Below are 21126 nucleotides of genomic sequence, written 5' to 3'. Positions count from 1 at the left end.
TGCAGGAATTCCCACGGCGGCCGGCAGACGGCGCGCACGCACCACGCCCAGGGAGGGGCCGGGCCTCTGCGTGGGCAGTGGTGGCCTGAGAAGGCGCCCACTAGGCTTTTCTGATCCAGGGCGCCTCCGGGCTGGGAAGGCTTCCTTGCTTCTGAGGACCCAGTGCCTCTGAGTGTGGGCAAAGAGCCAGAGCTGCGTTTCCAGCAGGTTCCGCCCCAGGGCCTGGGGGAGACCCTGGAGGGTTCGCAGCCCCTTGGCGTGTCCTAGGTGGTGGGGCTGCGTCCCGAGGCGCGGGAGGCAGGGCCTGGGCGGCTTCCCCGGAAGCGCGGGTGGTCGGTTGGCGGCACAGTCCCTCGCTTTTTCTGGGCTGTTCCGTGGTTTGTTCCTCATTTCCCCTGCCGGTATTTCCCTGGAGGATCCGTGGATTCAGGGGGTCCCGTGAGGCCACGTCAGAGAGGCTGGGCTTGGTTTGTTCCGGGTCAGGCTTGTTTCGGGGGAGAAATCCTGACACAAATTCGGAGGAACAGGAGCCGCATTCAGTTGGGAAGTGAAGACGCCAAATGTTGACTCTCAGGACCTTCTAGAAGAAGGAGCTGGGACCCAGCTCATTTTCATAATTTGAAAATATTAGCCAAGGTGCTTACAGTAAAGTCGTAACAGATGTGTAGCTCCCTGTTAGTTGCATGCGACCTTGTCACATATGTCCATCAAAGATATTATTAGTGACTTTTCAGAGAAGCTCTCAACATCCAGATGGTGATGTTAGAGAATGTGGGATAAATGGAATTTCACAGAGTCTAAATTAGGCATGATGTTAAAAAAATTTTTAATGTTTATTTTTTCTTTTTTTCAGAGAGCGGGAGCTGGGGAGGGGGTAGAGAGAGGGAGACACCGAATCTGAGGCAGACTCCAGGCTCTGAGCTGTCAGTGCAGAGTCTAAGGTGGGGTCAAACTCATGGACTGTAAGATCATGATCGGAGTCGAGGTCGGACGCTTAACTGACTAAGCCACCCAGGCACCCCAGGAATGATTTTTTTAATGGCAAAGAAGGAGAAATTAAAAATAGTGTAAAGGATGTCGATTATTTATTGAAATATTGTTCACACATTTGTTGTATTAGTTTTAGGCATAAAGTGTAGTCATTCCATATATCTATAAATTATGTTGTACTTAACCACAAGTGCGGCTATCATGTGAAAGCATGCAACATTATTATTACAAGATTGACTCTATTCCATTGGCTGTACCTTGTAGCCCTAGGACTTATTCATTCCAGAGCTGGAAGCTGGTATCTCTCTCTCAAAGGTGTCAATTCTTTATCTAACCTAAGCATTTTGGTGGTAAACACAATTACCTCTTGTTCAGCATGTGTAAATAGGTGGGCTCTTTTTCTGTGAACATTGCTGAAAGTGTTACAGATGATGTCATTGCATAAATAAATGTGGTTTCATGCTGCACTCACAAGAAAGGAGAAGGAAAAGATTTCTTAGTGTCCCAGGCCCTGTCACTCAGACCCCTCCCAATGTGGAGAACAGGCTTATTTGCGCAGAACACCTTCAGTCCCTCAGCTGAGGGCCTGAACATTGGCCTTCAACATTGCAGGAATTCCCATGGTGGCCAGCAGGTAGAGCTCCAGCACCACAAACCAGGAGGGGCCGGTTCCTCTGGGTGTGCAGTGATGGCCGGCAGAGGGCGCCCCATTGGCTTTTCTGACCCAGGGCACCTCAGAGCAGGAAGGGCTTCTGTCGCCCCCAGAGGACTCAGGGCCTCTGCCCTTGCCTGAGGACAGAGAGCAGAGCTGCGTTTCCAGCAGGTTCTGCCACCCGCCCCAGGGGAGACCTTGGGAGCCTTGCAGCAACTTGGTGTCTCCTGAGTTGCCAGAGAGAAGCTGCCTTGTTGCACTGAGTGTTGAGGAGAGGGCCCTGGGTGGCTTCCCTGGGCACTGGCCAGTCGGTCAGCAGCACAGGCCCTTGCATCTTGTGGGCTGTTCCCATGTTTCATTACTCACTTTCCCAGACAGTATTTGAAGATGTATTTTGCTAAAGGACCCGTGGATCGAGGGGTCTCACGACATCACATCATGGATACCGTGGATGGTTTGTTCCAGATTCAGGCTTGTTTCCGGGGAGAAAGCCTAACAGAAACTCAGAAGACCAGGAGCTGCATTCAGTTACGGTGTGAATACATGAAATATTCGTCTCAGGACCTTCTAGAAGAATGAGCTGGGACCCACTTTCCGAGTCCTGCTGGAACCAAAGACCGAGGTAAGGGCACAAACTGTCCCCCACATCATACATGCTTTTATAAATTTTCACGGTTATTTTTCCAACCTAGTGAAGTGATTGAAAACTACAGAAAACCTGGTAGGTAGGTGTCATCAACCTTATGTTATATTTTAGTTTAAATTCCAGGTGGTAAAGTAGAGCGTAATATTAGTTTCAGGTATAAATATAGAGCAACACTTCCACTTTCACTGGGTGCTCATCCCAGGTGCATGTCTTAATACCCATCACCTGTTTCACCCATCCCCCACCCCACTGTGGAACCCCTAAGTTTGTTTTCTAGTTAAGAGTCTGTTTGTTTGTCTCTGTCTCCTCCCCCTCCTGCCCCCTTTGTTTTCTTTCATTTCCACGTGTTAGTGAAATCACCCGGTATTTGTCTTTCTCTGACAGGCTTATTTCACCCAGCCTAACATTCTCTCGCTTCATCCACCTCGTGGCAAATGAAAAGATTTCATGTTTTTGGGGCGAAATAATGTTTCATTCCATATACTACTTCTCAATTTATTCATCAGTTGATGGAAACTTGGGCAGTTTCCATAATTTGGCTGTTGTAGAAAATGCTGCTGTCAACATCAGGGTGCATGTATCCCTTTGAAGGATTATTTTTGTATTCTCTATGTAAATACCTCGTAATGAAATTGCTGGATTGTAAGGTAGTTCTATTTTGAATTTTTTGAGGAATCTCCATGATGTTTTCCAGAGTGGCTGCACCAGTTTGCATTCCTACCAACGGTGCAAGAGGTTTCCTCTTTCCCCACATCCTTGGCAACACATGTGGTTTCGTCATTCATTGATTTTAGTCATTCTGACAGATGTGAGTTATTTCATTGTACTTTTGAACTGTATTTCCCGGAAGATCAGTATTGTTGAGCATCTTTTCATGTGTCTCTTAGCTATCTGTATGTCTTCTTTGGGAAAATATCTATTTGTGTCCTCTGCCCATTTTTAATTGGAATTCTCATTCTTTGGGTGTGTATAATTATATATTTTGGACACAAGCCCTTTATCAGATGTCATTTGCAATTATGATCATGCTGTAGGTTGTGTTTTAGTTTTGTTGATTATTTCCTTGGTGACAGAAGCTTTTTATTTTTATGAAGTCCCATTCTTTTTGCTTGTGTTTCCCTTACCTCAGGAGATATATCAACAAAGGCGTGTGTACAGCCATTGTCAAAGAAGATACTGCCTGTGTTATCCTCTGGGATTTTTATGGTTTTAGGTTTCACACGTAGGTCTTTATCCATGTTGGATTTATTTTTGTGTATGTTCTAAGAAAGTGGTCTGTTGTTGTTTTGTTTTGTGTTCAAGTTGCAGTCTAGTTTTTCCAAAACCATATGTTGAGGAGACGGTTTTTTTTTTTAAGTGTATTTATTTCTTTTTGAGAGAGAGAGAGAGAGCATGCAGAAGAGGGGCAGAGAGAAATGGACAGAGAGAATCCCACACAGGCTCTACACTGTCAGTGCAGAGCCTGACACGGATTTCAAACTGATGAATGCTGAGATCATGACCTGAGCTGAATCCACAATTAGATGCTTCCGTGACTGAGCCACTCATGTGCCTCAAGACTATCTTTTTTTTCTATTGGATATTCTTTCCTGCTTTGTTGAGGATTACTTGACCATATAGATGTGAGTTCATCTCTGGGTTTCCATTCTATTGATTTATGTGTCTGTGTGTGTTTTCTTTTTCTTTCTTTCTTTTTTTTTTTTTTTGCCAGTACCATACTGTTCTGCTCACTACAGCTTTGTAATATAACCTCAAGTCTGGAATTGTGAGGTCTCCAGCTTTGCTTTTCTTGTTCAAGTTTTATTTGGCTGTCTGGGGTCTTTTGTCGTTCCATACAAATTTGGGGATTACTTGTTCTAGTTCTGTGACAAATGTTTTGTTAGGGTGATAGGGATTGCATTACATGTGTAGATTGTTTTGAGGAGTGTAGACATTTTAACAATATTTGTTCTTCTCATCCATGAACATGAAATGTATTCTCATTTCTTTGTGTCCTCTTCCATTTCTTTCATCAGTGTTTCATAGCTTTTAGAGTATAGGCCTTTCACCTCTTTGGTTGGGTTTATTCCTGGTATGTTGTGGTATTTGGTGCACCTGTCAATGGGATTGACTCCTTACTTTCTCTTTCTGTTAATCCATGATTCATCTATAGAAACGCAATAGATTTCTGTACATGGATTTCTGTATATTGTGACTTGTGAAACTCATGTATCACTTCCAGCAATTTTTATGGGGGTCTTTCATGTTTTTTATAGAGAGCATCATGTCAGTTACAAATAGCGAGCGTTCCACTTCTTCCTTGCCAATTAGGTGCCTCTTATTTCTTTTTGTTGCCTGATTGCTGTGGCTAGGATTTCCAATACTATGTGGAGTAGCAGTGGTGTGAGGGGTCATCCCTGCGTTGTTCCTGACCTTCGAGGAAAAGCTTTCAGTTTTTGCCCATTGAGGATGAGATTAGCTGTGGGTTTTTCACAGGTGGGCTTTACTATGTGCAGGTAGGTTGAGTCTCAATCTATTTTGCTGAGGGTTTTTATCATGAATGGATGTGACATTTTGTCAAATGTTTTTCCCGCATCTGTGGAAAGCATCATATTGTTCTTCTCCTTTCTTCTATTACTGTGGTGCATCATGTTGATTGATCTGTGAATGTGGAACCACCCTTGCAGTCCAGGAGTATATCCCACTTGATTATGGTCAATGATTCTATTAATGTATTGCTGACTTTAGTTTGAATGTATTTTCATGAGAATTTCTGCATACACACTCATCAGGCTATTGGTCTGCAGTTTTATTTAAAAAAAATTCTAAATATATTTTTAAATGTTTATTCATTTACTTAGAGTACATATAGGTGAGGGAGGGCAGAGGGATGGGAGAGAGAGAGAATCCTGAGCATGCTCCATACTGTTAGTGCAGGGTCCAATGTGGGACTCGAACCCAGGAACTGCAAGATAATGACCTAATCTGAAGGTAAGAGTTGGACAGTCAACCAACCGAGTCACCCAGGGGCCCCTGCAGTTTTCTGCTTTAGGGGAGTCTTTATCTGGTTTTGGTATCAGGGTAATGATGGCCTGATGACATGAATTGGTAAGTTTTCCTTCTTTTTTATTTTTTGTAATAATTCGAGGAGAATAGATATCCCCTCTTCTTTAAATGTTTGGTAGAATTCATCAGTGAAGCCAGCTGGCCCTGAACTCTTCTTGTGTTGGGGGAGGTATTTTTTTTATTACTGATTCAGTTTCTTTCTGGTTTCAGATTTTATATATCTTCCTGTTTCAGTTTTGGTAGTTTATGTGTTTCGAGGAATTTATCCATATTTCTCAGAGTGTCCAATTTGTTGCCTATCGTTTTCCCTAATATTATCTTCTAACTGTATTTCTGTGTTGTGGACTGTTATTTCTCCTCTCTTATTTGTGATTTTATTTGAGTCCTTTCTCTCTTCTTTGTGAAAAGTCTGCCTAGGAGGTTTTCAAGGTGATTACTGTTTTTAAAGAACCAGCCCCTGGTTTCACTGATTTGGTCTAGTGTTTTTCTGGTTTCTATTATCACTTATTTCTGCCTTAATCTTTATTATTTCCTTGTTTCTGCTGTCTTTAGGCTTGCATTGTCCTTTTTCTCATTCCTTTGGTTGTTTAGTTTCGATTGTTTGAGATTTTTCTTGCTCTGTCAGGTAGGCTTGTATTGCTATATATACTTCCATCTTAGACTGCTTTTGCCTCATTCCAAAGGTTTTTACCAGTGCATCTTCATTTTCATTTTCATTTGTTTCAGTGTATTTTCTCATTGATTTCCTGGGTGACCCATTCGTTTAGTAGCATGTTGTTTAGCCACCCTTTATTTGTGGCCTTTATTCTTTCTTTCTTTCTTTCTTTCTTTCTTTCTTTCTTTCTGTCTGTCTGTCTTTCTTTCTGTCTGTCTGTCTTTCTGTCTTTCTTTCTGGATGACTTCAAGTTTCCTAGTTTTGTGGTCAGAAAAGATGCTTGGTCTAATCTCTGTCTGGGTATCTGTTGAGGCCTGATTTGTGACCTAGAATGTGATCGATTCTGGAGAATGTCCCATGTGCACTTGAAAAGAATGTGTATTCTGCCATTTTAGTATGGAGTGTTCTGAATATATCTGTTAAACCCATCTGGTCCAGTGTATCATTCAAAGCCATTGTTTCCTTGTTGATTTTCTGCTCAGAGGTTCTGTCTGTTGATGTGAGTGATATGTTAAAGTCCTCTACTCTCCTTGCATTATTATAAATGAGTTTCTTTACATTTGTTGTTAATTGTTTTGTCTATTCAGTGATTGTATGTTGGGTGCATAAAAATTTACAATCGTTGGATCTTCTTGTTTGGTTTCCCCTTTATTATGAGATTGTGTCCGTCTTCATCTCTTGTTACAGCTTTATTTTTTTTAATTTAAGCTTTAGTTGACGTACAGTGCATGATTGGTTTCGGGAGTAGAACTTAGTGATTCATCAGTTACATACAATGCCCAGTGCTCATCACAACAAGTGCCCTCCTTAATACCCATCCCCCACCCATCTTCCTCCATCAACCCTCAGTTTTTGCTCTATCATTAAGAGACTCATATGGTTTGTACCACTCTTCTCTTTTACTGCCCCTTCCCATGTTTTCATCTGTTTTGTTTCTTAAATTCCACATGAGTGAAATCATATATTTGTCTTTCTCTGTTTGACGTATTTCACTTAGCACAATACATTCTGGCTCTATTCACATCATTGCAATTGGCAACATTTCATTCTTTTGATGGCTGAGTAATATCCCATTTTATGTATGTATGCATTACATATACGTATGTATATACGTATATATGTATGTATGTGTATACATATATATACACACACACACACACCTACCCCACACCTCCTTTATACCTTCATCGGTTGATGGACATTTGGGCTTTCTCCATAGTTTGGCTATTGTTGATAATGCTGGTATAAATATTGGGTGCATGCAATTTCACTATTAGGTATTTATCCAAAGGGTACAAAAATACAGTCTTGGTTTTAGAGTTTATTTTGCCTGATAGAAGTATTGCTACTGGCTTTCTTTTGACGTCATTGGCATGAGAAATATTTCTTCATTCCCTCCCTTTAAGTCTGCAGATGAGTTTAGGTCCAAATAAGGCTTTGTAGGCAGCATCTAGATAGGTCTTGTTGTGTGTTTGTTTGCTTGCTTGCTTGCTTGCTTTTTCTTCTCTTGTCTATTCTGACACGCTACCCAATGTCTTTTGATTGGAGCATTTAGTCCATTTACATTCAGGGTAATTATTGATAGATATATATTTAGTGCCATTTTATTAGTTGTTTTGCCATTGTTCCTTGATGTTTTCTCTGATCCTTTGTTGTCTGTATGACTTTTGGTCTTTCATTTCCACTCAAAGAGTCTGATTTAAATATTCTTTTCTTTTGACTGGTATTACATTTTTTTATTTATTTTTAATATGTATTTATTTATTTTTAAATTTAAGCCCAAGTTAGTTATCTTATAGTGGCATCCAGTTTCAGGAGTAGAATTTAGTGACCCATCAAGTACAAAAAATACCCAGTCCTCATCCCAAGTGCCCCCCCTCATGCCCATCACCCATTTAGCCCATTCCCCTATTCACTAGCCCTCCAGGAACCCTGCATTCGTTCTCTATATTTAAGAGTCTCTTATCGTTTGACTCCCTCTTTGTGTGTGTCTTATTTCTGCTTTCCTCTCACTATGTTTATCAGTTTTATTTCTTAAATTCCACAGACGAGAGATATCATATGATGTGTGTCTTTCTCTGACATATTTTGCTTAGCATAATAGAGTCCGGTTCCATCCATGTTGTTGCGAATAGCAAGATTTCATTCTTTTTGATCGCCGAGTAATATTCCATTGTATCAGTATACCACATCTTCTTCATCCATTCATCAGTCAGTGGTCATTTGGGCTCTTTGCATAATTTAGCTTTTTTTGGTAATGCTTCTGTAAACATTGGAGTGCATGTACCACTTTGAGTCAGCGTTTGTGTATCCCTTGGATAAATACCTAGTAGTGCAATTGCTGGGTCATTGTGGAGTTCTGTTTTTAGTTTTTGTGATAAATCTCCATACTATTGTCCAGAGTGGCTACACCAGTTTGCATTCCCACCAGCATTGCAAAAGGGTTCCCTTTCTCTGCATCCTTGCCAGCATGTGTTGTTGCCTGAGGTGTTAATTTTAGCCATTCTGATAGGTGTGAGGGGATATCTCCTTGTGGTTTTGATTTGTATTTCCGTGATGACGAGTGAGGTTGAGCAACTTTTCATGTGTGACCAATCTGGATGTCTTCTTTGTTAAAGTGTCTCTTCATGTCTTTTGCCCATGTCTTCATTGGATTATTTGGTTTTTGGGTGTTGAGTTTGATAATTCTTTATAGATTTTGGATATTAACCCTTTATGTGATATGTCACTTGCAAATATCTCCTCCCATTCCATTCAGCTGCCTTTTAGTTTTGCTGATTGTGTCCTCTGCTGTGCAGAAGCTTTTTATCTTGAGGTCCCAATAGTTCATTTTTGTTTTTGTTTCCCTTGCTTTTGGGGACATGACAAGCAAGAAGTTGCTGTGGCCAGGATCAAAGAGGTAGGTTGCCTGTTTTCTCTTCTAGGATTTGGATGGTTTCCTGTCTTACATTTAGGTCTTTCATCCATTTTGAGGTTGTGTGTGTATGGTTTCAGAACATGGTCCAGGTTCATTCTTCTCAGTGTCCAGTTTTCCCAGTACCATTTGCTGAAGAGACTCTTTTTGTCCATTGGATATTCTTCCCTGCTTTGTCACAGATGAGTCGGCCATATGTTTGAGGGTCCACTTCTGGGTTCCCTATTCTGTTCCATTGATCTCTGTGTCTGTTTTTGTGCCCGTACCATACTGTCTTGATGATTACAGAATTGTAATACACGATAAAGTCCAGAATTGTGATGGCTCCCACTTTGGTCTTCTTCTTCAAGATTACTTTGGCTATTCAGGGTCTTTTGTGGTTCCATACAAATTTTAGGATTGCTTGTTCTAGCTTCGAGAAGAATGCTGGTGCAATTTTGATTGGGATTGCATTGAATGTGTCGATAGCTTTGGGTAGTATTGACATTTTATCAGTATTTGTTCTTCCAATCCATGAGCATGGAATGTTTTTCCATTTTTTTCCATTTTCTTTTTCTGTCTTCAATTTCTTTCATAGATGTTCTGTTGTTTTTTCTTTTAATTTTGTTAATGTTTATTTTTGAGAGAGAGAGCGAGAGAGAGAGAGCGCGCATGAGCAGGGGAGGGGTAGAGAGAAGAGGGAGACACAGAATCTGAAACAGGCTCCAGGCTCCAAGCTGTTCGCACAGAACCCAGTGTGGGGCTTGAACCCACAAACTGGGGAATAATGACCTGAGGTGACGTCGGTGCTTAACCGACTGAGCCACCCAGGCACCCCTCTATTCTTTTCAGTGTACTGGTCTTTTACCTCTTTGGTTAGGTTGATCCCTAGGTATTTTATGGTTTTCAGTGCAATTGTAAATGAGATCAATTCCTTGATTTCTCTTTCTGTTGCTTCATTATTGGCATATAGAAATGCAATCAAATTCTGTATATTGATTTTATATACTGAGGCTTTCCTGAATTCCTGTATGAGTCCTAGAAGTTTCTTGGTGGAGTCTTGTGGATTTTCCACGGAGAGTATCACGTCTGCGAGGAGGGAAAGTTTGACCCCTCCTTGCCAATTTGGACACCTTGTATTCTTTTTGTTGTCTGATTGCTGAGGCTAGGACTTCCAACAGTATGTTGAATAACAGTGGCCCGAGTGGACATCCCTGTCGTGTTCCTAACATTAGGGGTAAAGCTCCCAGCTTTTCCCCATTGAAGATGATATTGGCTGTGGGACTTTCGTATCTGGACTTTATGCTGTTGAGGCACGATCCTTCTATCCCTCCTTTCATGAGGGTTTTCTTTTCCCATCAAGAGAGGATTCTGTATTTGGTCAAATGCTTTTTCTGCATCTGTTGAGAGGATCATGTGGTCCTTATCCTTTCTTTTATCGATGTGATGTATCCCATCAGTTGATTAGCAGACATTGAATCCGTTGTGCATCCCAGGAATAAATCCCACCTCATTGTGGGGATTAATTCTTTTTCTGTGTTGTTGGATCCAGTGTGCTAATTTTTGTTGAGAATTTTTGCATCCAGGTTCATCAGGGAAATTGGTCTGTCGTTTTCCTTTTTAGTGGGGTCTTTGTGCAGTTTGGACTCCAGGCCATGCTGGCCTCATAGAATGAGTTTGGAAGTGTTCCTTCCATTTCTCTGGCCATGACCTTATCTTGTTCTTTCATTTGGGATGCATTCCTCTTGTCTTGGCATTTTGGCTGAGTATTTGCCTTCTCTGTGTTCCAAAAGCTCCTTAGGTTACCTGCCTGTGAGATAAATGGCTTTATGAAGAGGATGTCATCTAGTGTCCAGGGCCTGGCACATCAGGGAGTGTCTGCGGTGTGTGTTGCGTGCACTGTTTTGTGTTCTGGCTGCACTATCCTTCAGGCCAGTTGTATGGGCAATGTATGGTCCTTGGCCAGAACGTGGTGCGTTTTATCTAGGTCTGCTCTGATCTGCTTGTTAAATGAGACTTGGAACGACTGCCACGAGAAGTGAAGCCCTGCACAACTGTCTGGTCAAGAGAGGTGGTGTGGTCAGGGGCTTCTGCTGGTCTTCTGGAGAAGGGGCCAGCTCCTCTGGGACCGAGGCAAGCTTGACCTAGAAGGCCAGTCTCGCCAGAGCACAGGAAGGTGGGGCTTGGTGTAAGCAGGTTAGGCAGACAGTGTGGGAATTGCCTTATTTCCAGCAGGTGGCTCTGTGTTTATGCTGGGGAGCAGAGGAGGGAAATGGCGTCACGCAGCTCCTCTGTCCCAGCTCCTTTGTCCCCTCTTCTGACCACTGCCTCTCAGGGATGCTCCGCAAGATGAGTATATAATCTGCCCACTGTGTGCACCAGGCATTGTACAGATAACTGTTTCCATGCCATATGCCTGCAAGTAGTTTGCTGCCTTCTCTCCAGGAGTAGGCCAGTGCCCTTAGGGGTGTGTCCCAGCCAAGACTGCTAACCTTTGAAAGCCCGTATTCTTGGGGTGCTTGGATAGCTTGGTTAAGTGTCTGACTCTTGATAGTGGCTCAGATCATAAACTCGTTGTCATGGGATTCTCTCTCTCCCTCTCTCCCTGTCCCTCCCTTGCATGTGCTCTCTGTTTCTCTCAAAATAAATAAACTTAAATTAAAAATTAAAAAAATAGTGGCATGGAATACCTTATTTAGGCAAGATTGTCTCCCTGAGGGGGATGGCAGTGGTCTATCAGTAAAATTTCTAGCACTGACTAGGCAATTATGTCGACTGGTTAAAGGTTACATTCCTGCAGGGATGAAACTAGGTTTGGTGATGTGGGGCCTATGATTTTTCTTAACATTCCAAACCCAAATTTTTACACATTCATTTTTTATTAGAAATATAGCCCTAAATAATATTTAGCCACCTACTGCCAGCCCGATTTTCATATCCTGGGAAACTATGACCATCTCCTAATCATAGATGAAGATCAACTCTGTGGCTCTAAGATCTTTGTGGGTCTAAGTTACTTTGATACGTTACTAAGATCTTTGTGAGTCTAAGTTACTGCTGGACTTTTGAAATCTTTGACCCAGGGACCCCCAGCCAGGTTGCTGAGCCACCACGTAGGCACAGAAGCACCCTTTCCAAGTCACCTCTTCCTAAAGTGTCGTCTTTCCCTCTTGTGCTTCTGGGTCTTATCCTTTGGCAAGTCACATATCCTCATGCAAACCTGTCAAAGTGGCCCAGAGAAAGTTGCTTGCCTGTGACTGCCACTTCACAGTCACATCTTTTCCTTCTGAAACCCCTTGAACTCCCTATCTTTCTTCCAGTCTTTGAATATCTCTGATTTGGAAATATTTGATTCTGTTGTATTCTTGCTAAAAATATGCATGAAAATGTTAAAGCAAGGATTCTTTAGAATAAGTGAGCCAGTCACAATGATTCATCTGGCCGTTTGTACACTTTTTTTTTTGAAAATGTTCAAGCATGATGTGAAGTACATCCTGTAAAATCTGAGTATCATTTATTATCTAGGATAACCACCTTTATGGAAAGCCACTCAATGACATGATCATTCAAGATCAGAAAAACACTTAATTTACATACCACATGATACAGTGGTGTATATATATATATATATATATGTTATCTTAAAATATGTAAAGTAGATGTTTCTATGAATTGTACATCATTGTGCATTTGGTTTTCTGTAACATGAATGCTATTATTTAAATTAAACAATAGTAAGAACAACAAGAATAGGTAAATGTCAATCACTAGTAACTTATACTAGAACCAGTTTTATAATATTATGTGTTGAAAAAATAAAACCATGATTACTAATAATCTTTTCATTTATGATGGGTTTCTAGTTACCAAAAAAATTGGGAAGATAGTACTGAGTCTCCACATACATCAGACTGTTTTCTGACTCTTGATGGCCTATGAGTTGGTACATTATCACAATCAATATCCCGAAGAGATATGGTAGTATTAACTAAAATTTATATGTTTACTCAGATTTCTTCGGTTTTAACCTCTTCTGTTCCAGACTCATCCCAGCTGGCACATTACATTCAGTCATCCTGTCTCCTTAGGCTCCACCTGGTCGTGACGATTTTTAGATTTTCCATATTTTTCATAATCTGCAAAGTTTTGAGGGTACGTCTGTAGAATGTATTTTGTAGAATGATCCTTGGGTGGGATACGTCTAACGTTTGTTCATACGCTTAGGCCAGAGTTAACGTGTTTTGGAGCAGAAGATCCAGAGGCATCATGCCATCCTTAATTATCACTTCACCTAAAGGATGTTTACTCTGAAGATTGGGGTCTTTTGTGGTTCCATACACATTTTAGGACTGTTCGAGTTCTGTGAAAAATGCTGTTGGTATTTTGATGGAGATTGCATTAATTGTGTCAATTGCTTTGGGAAGTATAGACATTTTCACAATATTTGTACTTCCAGTCCATGAGCATGGAATGTCCTTCCATTTCTTTGTGTCATCTTGAATTTCCTTCATCACTGTTTTATAGTTTTCAGAGTATAGGTCACTCACCACTTTGGTTAGATTTATTCATAGACGTCTTATTATTTGGTGTGCACTGTAAATGGGACTGTTTTCTTAATTTCTCTTTCTACTGCTTCATGATTGTTGTCTAGAAATGCAACAGGTTTCTGTACAATGATTTTGTATCCTCTGACATTGCTGAATTCAGTGATCAGTTCTGGCAGTTATTCGGTGGACTCTTTAGGGTTTTCTATACATAGTGTCATGTAATCTGCAAAGTGTGAAAGTTTCACTTCTTCCAGATTTGGATTTGTTTTGTTTTGTTTTGTTTTGTTTTGTTTTGTTTTGTTTTGTTTTGTGTGATTGCTGTGGCTTGGAGTTCCAGTACTACATTTATGAAAAGTGGTGAGAGTAAACATCTTTGTCTTCTTCCTGACCTTAGAGGAGAAGCTCTCAGGTTTTCCCCACTAAGGATGATGTTAACTGCGGGGGTTTCACAGATAACTTTTATTACATTGAGGTATGTTCCCTGTAAACCTACTTGAGGGGGTTATAATCATGAATGGATGTTATACTTTGTCAAATGCTTTTTTCTCCATGTATTGATATGACCGTATGTGTGGGGGTTTTTTTGAAATGTTTATTCATTTTTGAAAGAGACAGAATGTGAGTGGGGTAGGGGCAGAGAGAGAGGGAAACACAGAATTTGAATCAGGCTCCAGGCTCTGAGCTTTCAGCAGAGAGCCCAACACAGGGCTTGAATCATAAACCATATGGTCATGACTTGAGCCAATGTCGGATGCTTCAAGGAATGAGCCACCCAGGAGCCCCGATCATATGGTTCTTATCCTTTCTCCCAGTTATGTAATGCATCACAGTGATTGATTTGTGAACATGGAACCACCTTGCAGCTTGGGAACAAATCCACTTAATTGTGGTGAATTATTTTCTTAAGGTATTTTTGAATTTGCTTGGTAGTATTTGATTCAGAATTTTTGCATCCATGCTCATCAAGGATATTGGTGTGGAGTTCTCTTTTTTAGTGGGCTCTTGTTCTGGTTTTGGTATCAGGGTAATGCTGGCCTCATAGAATGAATTTGGAAGTTTTCCATCATTTTTTATATTTTGGACTAGCTTAAGAAGATGAGGTCTTAACCCTGTTTTAACTGTTTGGTAGAGTTCACCTGTGAAGTCATCTGGTCCTAGACTTTTGATTGTTGAGAGTTTTTTGATTTCTGACTCAATTTGCTTGCTGGCTGTTGTTCTGTTCATGTTTTCTATTTCTGTTTCAGTTTATGTAACTTATATGTTTCTAGGAATTTATCTATTTCTTGTAAATTGTCCAAAGTTTTGACTTACAAGTTTTCATAATATTATCTTATGGTTGTTTGTATTTCTGAGGTGTTGGTTATTTCTCCTCTCTCATTTGTCATTTTATTTGAGTCCATTCTGTTTTTTTCCCTCTGATACAAGCATTGCTACCCCAGCTTTCTTTTGACATTCATTTGCATGATGTTTCTCGACATCCTCTCGTTTTCATTCTGTAGGTGTCTTGAGGTCTAAAATGGGTCACTTGTAGACAGCATATAAATCTGTTTTGTTTTTTCATCCATTTTTACACCCTATGTCTTTTTATTGGAGCATTCATTCCATTTACATTCAAAGTAATTATTGATTTGTATGTATGTATTGCCATTTTATTACCTGTTTTGTTGTGGTTTTTCATGATTTTCTCGATCCTTTCTTGTTTTCCTGATTTACTTTAGTGATATATTTTCTTTCTACTTATTCTCTGAATATTTATGGGTGGTTTTTGATATATGGTGACCATTAAGTTTTTACATAATTTCTTTGCTTTTAGCCGTTTGTATTCAGTTGATGGTCATTTACCTTTGAACCCATTACTTTCTCCTCCCTACTGTGTTTTGGTACGTTATTATATTTTATATCCATTTTTGTGAGTTCCTCGACTGATTTTTTACAGAAATATTCATTTTCACTGGATTTGTGTTTTCTACCTCCCTTTTGGTCTCTCTGTTCCACTCAGAGTCCCTCTTAGTATTTCTTGCTGGGCTGATTTAGTGGTACAAACTCTTTTAGTTTTTGTTGGGGAGATTCCATGTCTCCTTCTGTTCTGAATGATAGCCTTTCAGGATAGTGTATTCTTGGCTGCTGATTTTTCCATTCAGCACTTTGAATATGTCATGTCACTTCCCTCTGGCTTGCCAAGATTCTGTTGACAAATATGTAGCTGTCCTTTGGTGGCTGGGGGCTATGCACCAGGGCAATCAGGGGCTCAAGGCTGTGCACAGAGTGCATCAGTGGCTGGAGACATGTGGCTCGGTGAGACCTATGAGGGTAGCCAGGGGTGCATAGCTGGGTGCAGTGCAGATGTGCACAGTGTGCAACGGCAGCTTTGCCTGCAGCTGGCCACACAGGGTGCCCATGCGGTTTGCACAAAGTTTGCCAAGGCCAGCAGGCTTGGAGTGGGTGAGCCCCCCAGAGAATGCTTGGGACTGGCACACAGCTAGCACGTTAGGTAGCGAGTGTCCTTGCAGGTCCACTCCCTGGTAGGTGCCTCTGTGCTTAATCTGGGGGGAGGGGGGGAGAAAAATGGTGACTGTGAACTCCCTCATTATTGGAAAAGTCCCCCAACCACTCAGAAGTCAGCATGAGCAGATCTGTCTCCTGTTGCCTTGGCATTGTGTACAATGCCATGTTTACATTGCCTCTCTACACAGGCAGGGACCTGGCTCGCACTCATCCTCTTGGATCACCCAGTGCTGGGTCAGCTGACCTCCAAAGCTCCAGGATCCAAACTCAAGGGAATTCAGCCCCTCTGGGTTTTAAAGCCAACTGTTTTGGGGATTAGTCTTGTTTGTGTGAGCTCCCTGGTGTGAGGGCTCACTTTCTCTGCCCTCTCTGCAGGCAGCCACCCTCCACCTTTCTGACCTTCCTAACCTTTCAGATACAGCTTCTATTTAGTGGTGGAGTTTGTTCTGCCACTCTCTGGATCTCTCTGTGGTTTACGGACTTGGCTGTGGATGTTATGTAGTTGAAAACATGGGACAGGGTGAGCTCAGGGTCCTCCTACTCTGCTATTACTAATTTTTTTTAAATGCCTTCATCTTTTGGCTTTTTGAGACATGGTCAGACAGACTCCTATCACCCATGCACTTCAGGATTAGAAAGGAGCTTTCCCACATTTTCTCCTAGCATTTTATGTTTTGAAACTCTACATATAACAAATAGCCTCAAGTTAAAGGGTATAATTTGATGCGACTTGATGTCCTGGGTACAGCACCATGAAGTCATATGGTTTCTCTCTAAACCTTAAGTCATGATCCTTTTGTGTCTAATGCCAATGTTGTTTTTGAAGTAAGGACTACATTTTTTTTTAACATTTGCAGATATTGCCCAGGTGTCTGAATGCCTGCACTGGGGTACCTCCTTTTCTGATGGACTGGATTCCCGTAAGTACTGCAGTCGATCTACCTTTGGACTTTATCCTGTGTTGTATCTTTCAGTCTGTTCACTTAATTTTGTTGCAGTACTTTAATGTTGAGGGATTCATAATTGGATTGATTTTCACTACATGGTATGAGCTGCCGTTCCAATTATGACAGAAAGCACGGGCTTCCCGTGGTAGGTACTCACGAGCAAGGCTGATATCCTGGGCACTTGAGCTGAGAATGTCACTCTGTCTTTTTGCCAGCCTTCTTCCCTACCCTTACGGCAAGAATCTCCTTTTGTTCACACAGAAATGTAGGTGAAGTCAGCAGAGAAAGGTCCCTTCTCTTCTCTTCCCTTTGTCTCTCAAACTCCCTGTCGCTACCTTCTGCCCGTCCCTTTCTCTGACTCAATCCCCCAGGTCCACTGCTCCAATCCAGCCATGATCAGGGCGTCCTCCAGCTGCTGGCTTCTGCTCTGGCCATCCCTCAGTGAGGAAACTGCAGGGGGATTATGTAGTTCACGGGTCTGATCAAGAAATCTCTGCTCCTCAGAGCCCTCCCACACATGGTGCTGTCTGGGGAGACCTGGCATCCCGGGCGAGGGTCTGACTTCATGTTGGTCTCCTCACTCCTCTCCCATAGTCACTGCTGGTCCCTCATCCTTCCCCATCATTAGAACTCCGCCATTTCCTAGGGGCAGATACCTGTCTATCTGACTCCGAGGCACCAGGGAGTCAGTGAATATTTCTAAAATAAATGAACATAAACACCCTATAAATCTAGACACAGGAAGTTCCCACCACCCTGGAAAACTCCCTCAGGCTCTCTTGCACAAAGGGTGATGTTGCTACTATCCTCTGTCGCCGCCATTTCTGCCAGCTTGTTCCCTGTGTGTACAGGAACCCCACTGTGTGCACTCAATGGGGAGTGAGAGTGGATGGTCCTAGAAGCAGACGCTGACACAGAATGGTGAAAGGTGTATTAGGGGACAGTAGGAAGGACAAAGTGGAGGGGACAGGATGGGCAGGGAAAGCATTCAGGCAGATCTGACACCTTCTTAAAATAGATACATAATCACTGTCGTCTGTCACCGTGCACAGTCCTCTTGAAATTTCAAAATAGTTGTCCTATAAGGCAAAGAGATTTAGTGTTATTTCCGTCTTATCTTATGTTTTCCTACATGCATTCTGTCTTCTGTAGTTTGTCTGTGGCCTCAGATGAACACTTTAGTGTGTGGCTGCATCTGTGAGTCTATACGTAATGGAAAATGATTGTCTTCAGATCTAGATCTGTGAATGTGCACATTCTCATAATGATCTTTTCTTTCTTTGTCTGGTAGGCCCCGAATTTTAATAGAAAAATGAGGGACCTTGTCTTATTGTTTAAAACAGCGATTCCCAATCCCTGGGCTGAGGTGTTCACAGTCTTAGTTTAACGAACTCCCATGACCATCTTTTTTTGATGATCATTGTGTGGAGATATCTTAATTGCAACTGTGAGAAGGGTGAGTGGACACTTCCCAGAGATGTTGCAGAGGCTTTACGTATTTAATGTCTTCTTTTTATAATGTTCTTGGAAACAAATATTAACCTTGTTTTCACCGATACCACAGCTGAGGCTCTGTGTAGGTCCCACTGAGAACTGGTATTAGGGCTGAGCCAGCAGGAACACAGGCAAAGCCTCAGGATATTGTGAGAGAAGTCTGAGGAGATGATTCCACATTGAGGAGGTCCAGAAAGAATGAGGCAAGGTAGGAGACTTCCAAGTGGAGTGTGGTGTCATCCTCCTTGATGTATTCCAGGAACACACTGGAAAAGGTCCTCACCCGTAAGCACGCTTAGCTTCTCAAGTTACCACAAAGACATGCCTGTGTAAAACGGGGAAGCCCGTAGACTCGGGGTAAAGGTTTTGCATTTGGAAACAAAAACAAAAGAGCAGACATACCACATGAGACACAAACCAGAGACAATGGCAGGAGAGTGTGTTGTACAGAAAGATGTGGCTGTCCGTAAGGACTCAGAACTGAAAATGGCCACAGCATTTACCTTGTGCTTCTTGGCAGTTTTGGCAGAGCCAGGGTTCATGTCACTCTTGGGAGTGTCGCCTGCTTCTGGATCTGCAAAAAGCCCTAGAAGGGATGGAGGTTTATTCTGATTTGAGTCGACTGTTTGGTGATCAAAACCAAAAAAAACCCTGCCCTCATTCTTCTGACAACTTAAACTCTTTGCCCCAGTCAGATCCCAAATCACGTGCAGAGGGTATCCCACCTGCCTCAGGTGATCCCCAAGAAGAACTTGAAGAACCATCCCTTATAACTTGATGAAGACGCCTAAAAGCCCCGATTCAGATGTGTTCATCACTCACCAAACAACGAGGGATGGCTGGGGGTGCAACTAGATGGACACACGTTCGGCTGTGCCTCATGCCTCACGGGGCCCAGCACATGGCATGTGTACAGGGCATGTCTGCTGAAGCGCTATGCCTGCTTTTCTGCATACAGCCCCAATCCTTCTCCACGAGAGACACCTGTACCAACACATGGTGGGGGGAATGACAAAGATGAGATCATGAGAAACTTGAGGAATGTGGTAATGGCAGCAGACACATTGCCCTTGCATCACAATGGTCTGTGGTACAGCCTCTGCACCTTGGCCAAAGAGCTAACAGCAACAAAAATAAGATGGGTGTGTTTTACAAGTCAACTTCTAGTGCTCAGATCATCTTACCAAGTGTTGCAGGTGGAGGGGTTCAGGGCCGCCAAGGTTCAGGAGGTGGACGTGCCTAATGGTCCATGGGGGTGGGGCACCTCTAGGGTAGGGCATGCAGAATCGTCCAGTTAACGGAGGAGGTCCCCATGGATCCACACTGTCCTGCAGAACAGAAGTGACAGCTACGTGCCTATGCCAGACAAGAGAACCAATACCCAAAGCAGCTGTAACCCAGAGAAGAACGTGTCAGCACCTGTCACCTTCTCTGCCACCAGGATCCAAGAGAGTAGCATCAGTACCTGAAAACTCTGTCCCTGCCACTGGATACCACCTACAGCTTGGGGTGGTAGATGCAAGAGGAGGAACTGCTGTCACCACACATCACTGCCCATGTCTGCGGAAGTAAAATGGCAAGGGTCCCGTCCTAGAGGGTTAACAGAAGTAATTACGTAGTAATGAAGCAGCATTCTCCAGACAGGCAGGCATCTATGTCCCAGTTCACCCTGCATCCCTCCTCTGCAGTGACTCCTGATGCTCTGTTTTTGGTATATTAGGAACACAACAAATTGAGTGCAAATAAATGGCTCTTATTCTGCTCGTGGAATCACAGCCACTCCTGGGGAAAAGTTCTGCAGCCGGACCCTCACTTTGCCTCCTCTGCTCCTCTCCCTGAGAAAGGAGTCTTCCCTCTTGAAGTGTTGTCAAAGGCCTCTGAGACCTCTGGGGAGTGGAGGATGCCTGGAGGAAGTCTTCTGTGAGGAACAAGTGACTTGTGGTGAATGTCTCCAAAGCTCAGATGTGTTCATCTTAATTCATAGGGAATTCTGACTTGAAGCATACTACAGGACACAGAGTAATTAAGTCCTACAGAAAGAAAAAAGGTAAAAATTCACATAACAGCTTTAAAGCAAGTGTTTTGGTATAAAACTCCTGGGATGTGTCATGAGACTGTATCAGCTCTAACAGTGACTGGGGACACAACCAGAAACTGCTCATATGAACACAATCGAAGGACACAATGTTCAGGTTATTTTTACCTAAGGTATAGCTGGAAGGCTTCCAGACAACTCATTTACCAACAAAGACGGGAAGGTGATGAGTGATGATAATGACTTTGTCTAAGACCACTCTAAATTGCACAGGGCACAGGGACGCCTGGGTGGCTCAGTCGGTTGAGGGACCGACTTCAGCTCAGGTCATGATCTCACGGTTTGTGAGTTCAAGCCCCGCGTCGGGCTCTGTGCTGATACGTTAGAGCCTGGAGCCTGCTTCTGATTCTCTGTCTCCTTCTCTCTCTGCCCCTTCCCCACTCATGCTCTGTCTCTCTCTGTCTCAGAAATAAATAAATATTAAAAAATAATTTTAAATTGCACAGGGCACAAAATAAAAAGTTGGAGTAATGATGGGGTTTCGCATTTTTCAGTTTTAAACAATGTGGTAGACTTTCTAGCAGGTTAATCTCCTAGCCAGAATCAAGAAAGGAAAACACAGCAGCCACACTGTTCCCACAGAGTTGAGGTCTGGAAGGGGTGACCCAGGCCAGGAGACTTCTGTTTGGAATGTGGGATCATCCTCCTCTTGTTATT

General features: G+C 42.5%; 2 long non-coding RNA genes across 4 annotated transcripts; one reads left to right on the top strand and one right to left on the bottom strand.

Annotated features, from left to right (window-relative positions):
• Nucleotides 1–1703: 1703 nt before the first annotated feature.
• On the top strand, nucleotides 1704–18764 carry LOC128313761 (uncharacterized). The gene is made up of 2 exons (XR_008294812.1): nucleotides 1704–2264; nucleotides 16791–18764. It is a non-coding gene; the product is annotated as an uncharacterized LOC128313761 (long non-coding RNA).
• LOC128313760 (uncharacterized) lies at nucleotides 17793–21120 on the bottom strand. Of its 3 annotated transcripts, none has more exons than XR_008294811.1 (5): nucleotides 19794–21120; nucleotides 19559–19702; nucleotides 19197–19358; nucleotides 18878–18960; nucleotides 17793–17959 (listed from the first exon to the last, which is right to left on the bottom strand). It is a non-coding gene; the product is annotated as an uncharacterized LOC128313760 (long non-coding RNA). The 3 variants fall into 3 exon arrangements; XR_008294810.1 differs by having other exon boundaries at nucleotides 19559–19730; nucleotides 19840–21120; XR_008294809.1 differs by having other exon boundaries at nucleotides 19840–21118.
• Between the last annotated feature and the right edge of the window lie 6 nt (nucleotides 21121–21126).

The sequence above is a fragment of the Acinonyx jubatus genome, unplaced genomic scaffold (assembly GCF_027475565.1).
Source record: "Acinonyx jubatus isolate Ajub_Pintada_27869175 unplaced genomic scaffold, VMU_Ajub_asm_v1.0 scaffold_25, whole genome shotgun sequence".
Classification (NCBI taxonomy): domain Eukaryota; kingdom Metazoa; phylum Chordata; class Mammalia; order Carnivora; family Felidae; genus Acinonyx; species Acinonyx jubatus.
Note: the sequence above shows the minus strand (reverse complement) of the source record. Positions and strands in the feature narration are given on the sequence as shown.